We start from the raw sequence: 5081 nt of genomic DNA, 5'->3' as shown, positions 1-5081 counted from the left end.
AGCATTTGTAAGGATGTTGACAAACTGAGATCCCGTGTGTTACTAGTAAGGATGTAAGACGATGCAGTCACAGTGGAAAACGGTTGGCCAACTCTTCATGAAGCCAAGCAGAATTCCCTTATGACCTGGCATCTCTACTCTTCTGTCCGTGCCTGGAAGAACTGAAAAGAGGGACTCAGAACTCACCAGCACATCAGTGCTCACAGTGGTATTCACGGCAGAAAAAGGAGGAAACAAACTAGATGACCAGCGGCAGAGACTGGATAAACAAAATGTGGAAATGTGGAGCAGTGTGTGTGTGTATGTGTGTGTGTTTGTGTGTATGTGTGTGTATGTGCATGCACTTGGGCAGCGCATAAACTGGAACGATACAGAAATGGCCCCTGTGCAAGAATGACATGCACATTCATAAAGTTTTCCTTATTTTTTATAAAAATTTTGAAGAATTCTATTAAAGTTCCAATTTCTATTTATAAAATAACAGAAACACAACATTTTCTCTGCTACCTTAGTAAGAATCATTCTAAGTGATTCTTAGAACCACTTGGTTTAACTGGGTATTCTTAAATCACTGGTTTAACTGGGTATTTTGACTTCCCTCTATCTTAAGAGAGAAACATTTGAAAAATTAAAAAAAAAACTCTTCCTGAAACATGACTACTTTCCCCTACCTGCCCTGTATATCCTCAATTACACACTAGATCTATGCATAAGGCGGAAAGAAGGAATTAATTAGTCAACAGCTCAGCCTGCCCATAGCTGTGTTTCATTAAGTTATACAACATTTCACAATACTTTAATCAGCTAGCCATACGGCAATGGCCATCTGAAGCTCTACTCTCCAGCAACTGCACATTTTAAGCAGCATGCACTGGTCAGTTTCCTACAGCTCCACCCAACCTACTTCAAGGAACACTGCCTGTGATCTAAGGACATTTTAATTTCCAACCTTTATTAAATGAGAAGCATGTATAATAGAAATGGAGTTCATCCAGAAGTGACGTTAAATCTAGTAATCTTAGGAACCTATTCTTATCTTTCCCCTTTCATTATACAAATGAGAGTATTAGTATTTATGAGGCATGAGAATTATTTAAGGTACACTGAGGGAGTATAGTAAATATTCTTTCATAAAGTGACATTAAATGACAGCCTATTAATTTTCTTTTTTTCCTTAGGATTACAATGAGTTTAGGGAACAAAATTGATTTCAGTCCTTTGATATGTTCACAGATCAAGTCAAATCAAATCTATTCATCAAATGAATTCTCAGAAGAGATTACTCATAGCCAGAATGACTTCAGATGGTGGGAAAGGTCCTAGCAAAGACCACTCATTTGGATACTTGGGTGTGTGTAAGTGTTTAGGAAGTACAGTGACATGCACACCAAATCAGTTAGATACCTGGGTATGTGTAAGTGTTTAAGAAGTACACTGACATGCACACCGAACTAGGGCCTGAATGCTCGAGGGTTTTTGGTTTTGACTGCTACTTCCTAAATGTAAACATGACAGCAGAATGAGAAAAATGTTACTTAATTTGACTTCCAGTGGTGTAATATTGTCAACTTGATAGGGTCTAGCTAGAATCAGTGAGGAGACAAGCCTCTGGACATGTCTATGGGGAGTTGAAATAGGAAAACCCCACCCTAAAAGTCTACCATTCCGTGGACTTTGAAGCCGGACTAAAGAAAAACGAGCACAAACATATGTCTTCTTCTCTTCCTGCCCACAGTTACAATGTGGTTTAGCCAGTCAGAGCTACTCAGCTGTCTCCGTGACTTCCCCTCTATGCCTGACTGCATCCACAAACTATGAGCCAAAGTAACCCCTCCTCCTTGCATTGCCTTTGCCATGTGTTTGTCTCAGGAATGTGTAAAGTCACTAAGGCAGAAAGAAGGGGCTGAGAAATGGAGCTGTTGCTGTGACAAACCCGACCACTGGACTTGTAGGCTTTGAGTCTGGTGTGCAAGAAGAATGAGGAAGAGTTTGGAACTCTGAGCTAAAAATCCCTTGATGGATACAGAGCTTAATGAGCCATTCTGGTGGGAGCTGGAATGACCCGAAGGCCAAGAGAAACGAGGACAGTGAAGGGCTGACTCATGGGGTCTCAGGGTTTCTCTCTAACAGTCCTGATGGTACTGGAACTCTATAGAACAGTCTGACCTTGAACTCACAGAGACCCGTCTGCCTCTGCCTGTGCTGAGATTAAAGGAGTGCGTCATTCCCGCCTGGCTTTAGTGTGATATTTTAACAAGAATTTGGATGCATTCTGCCTATCTCTGGAGAAGTTAATGAGGATGAATTTGAAGGTAATGGACTTTGTTTGGTAGAGGAATTTTCAAGACAGGATAGTTGTTAGCCTCCGCACTTTTCTGTGAATACCCACACCCGATCCAGGCGCACGCTTTCCCGAACCGAGTCCACAAGAATGGACGACTGTCCTAAGGGTTTAAACACACAGACACAAAGAGACCTGCTCATTCACCAAAGATTAAATGGTCACTTTATTAAACTCAAGTCGGGTATTTATACCAGTGGGCAAGAGGGCAAAAGGGCACGGCCCCCTCCCATCAGGAGCAGTGGGAGAGGATGACAGGCGCCCGGCGCCTAAGGCCAGAATCAACTGGGGGAGGCAGGTGTGGCAGGCGTATAGGGCCCACAGCTGGAACCTTGTTACAGGTGGAATTACCATAACAAAAGAGAGCCAAGTTCTTTCTAAGCTATACCCTCAAGCCAGTGCTAGTGCAGAATCTCCAGGGAGCCAGAGGTCAAACGGCCCTGCAAATCGCCAGGAAGAAAAGGGAAAAAGACCTGGGTACCTACAGATAGTAGCCTGGTTGTGCCATGGCTATTCCTCATTCGTACCCATTTGATTCAGTTCTGTCGTGAAAAAGAGCAAGAAAGGCATTTAAAGAATATACAAAATGTACGCTTTTGCGGGTGGGGGGAGCTCAAGGGTTGCATCCTTGCATGGCCTCAGAGACTTGACCTGACTAGGGCGGTGAGGATATAAAGAAATGATAAGTACCCAGGAAACTGGAATCAGTACCCAGGAAGCTCAGCATGTTTATTATACACAGTTGAATAGGGAGATGGGGTTATTGTAGGCAGCCAAACAAGGAGGCAGGTCTAGCTGATCTTAGGAGAAGCCGTCTCTGAAGGAGAGCAGTCTTCAGGTCACAAACATCCAGTGGGGAGAAGGCTATGATGGATATTGTCTTCACACACTATCAACATTGGCACATGATCTCCCTGAGTCTCAACCCCTGGGTTGGGGAAAAGCTTCACCATTTCCTCACAGTTCTGAGGCTCTGGTCCTTGGCATGGTTGGTTAATGTCAGTACTACACATTCACTCAGGACTACACACACTCAGGGCTTCCTTGATCTCCAAGATCAAGCAAGTAGCAAGTTTCAAGTTGCTGAAAAGGACTATGTGAGTTACAGAGAATTGTCTTGCTAGTTACTGGAGTTATAGGAAATGTGCCCCGAGGGCAAGACCTCTTCAACAAAGGCTCCAGTTTATAAAAATGCAAATTCATTTGAAAGAGAGAGTATAACTGAGAATGCCCTGAAACTATTCCCTGCTCTTAAAAAGCAGCTGTCTAGGAAAGAGTTTCCACGAGTCAACAGAAGAATCTACAGCGTTTATGATCCAGGAAGGCCAGGCTCCATTTCCAGATGGCAAGAGAAATGAGGCAGCAGAATCCACATGCTAGTAGTTTTACAGGAATGAAAACTACAAGACTGAGGGGGTCAGAGAGTCTTGCATAAAGCTCCAGAGAACCACTGAGGCCAGGCAGTATGTAGCAGGATTAGAGAACATGATAGGTTACTATGTAAAGCCCAAGTTCAAAGGAAACTCAAAGATGCTAAGGATGCCAGAACCTTGGGGTGTCCATTAAGGAAAGTGGCATGCACACAGTAGATCTGGCTCAAGAGAAAGGCTATGTGTGCTGTAGGAAGCAGAGCTGGAGGGGCAGGGCTACCTAGGTCCTTTGGATCCCAAATTATTCCATCTCCAGATCTGCAGGGCACAGTTCTGCAGGATTTGGTGCTTATCCTCCTGAGTTATGGATTGTCTGTGGTCTACTCTTTGCTTATTATGCCCCCATTCCTCTCCTTTGAAATGGAGCTGATTATTCTGTGTCATATATTGAAAGTATGTGACCTGGTTTTTATTTGCAGGGGCTCACCATTAATTGCTTGTGTCTCAGAAGAGATTCTGCACTTTTTTTTGAACAGTGTTGGAATTATTAAAGATAATAATATTTATTTACTTTTGTACGCTAGACAGTGTGGATGTGGAGGTCAGCGGATAACGTGAATAGTTCTCTCTTTTCACCATATGGGTTCCAGAGATTGAACTCACCTCATTAGTTTTGGCAACAAGCTTCTCTACTTACTAAGCCCTGATGAGGACTTTGGAAGTTGAACTGATGCATTTTACAATACGAAATGTCCATGAGTCTACAGAGACAAGAAGTAAAAGGTTGTGGCTTTGAAAGTAGTATTGTCTGTGATAAGTATTTTGAAATCCCCAATGGTGGTTCCTCCACCAACACAATCAGTCAGATCAAGCTGAACTAAAAGTCCAGTTCTAATGAGTAAAGCACCCCTAGGTGATCTCAGGGGAAGAAGAGAAATCACATGGCAGATCTAGAGACCAGAGCTTAAATACTCCGTAGGCATGGTCTTGGGCAGTCACAGGGGAGGAGTTGGTGGGCTTTCTGAGGAGCAGGGGTTTAGAATGGGAGAAGTGGGGTAAAGCTCCCAGTTGAACGTCTGGGTGGGGTTTGGAATGGAGCCCAAGCTAGAAAACCCCAAAAGTTTGGATGTCAAATTAACATGGCAGGACTTGTCATGATTATTACTGCCAACCTGATAGGATCTAGAATTAGTGACCAAACAGATTTCAGGACATGTGAGGTATTATCTAGATTAGGTTATATCTTTCTTAGAGTATGTATTACTGTGACAGGCACCATTACCAAAAGCAACTTGGGGAGGAAAAGGTTTATTTCCTCTTATGTGTCCTGATCATAGTCCTTTATGAAGTTACGTTTTGTGAGTGTGTGT

At 43.1% G+C, this 5081-nt stretch overlaps 1 pseudogene; it reads left to right on the top strand.

The window, feature by feature from the left end:
* The first annotated feature begins 340 nt into the window (after window positions 1–340).
* Window positions 341–428, top strand: LOC125404498 (U6 spliceosomal RNA; annotated as a pseudogene).
* Window positions 429–5081: the final 4653 nt, after the last annotated feature.

The sequence above is a fragment of the Myodes glareolus genome, chromosome 6, assembly GCF_982192425.1.
Source record: "Myodes glareolus chromosome 6, mMyoGla1.1, whole genome shotgun sequence".
NCBI lineage: Eukaryota > Metazoa > Chordata > Mammalia > Rodentia > Cricetidae > Myodes > Myodes glareolus.
This window is presented reverse-complemented; position numbering and strand designations above follow the sequence as displayed.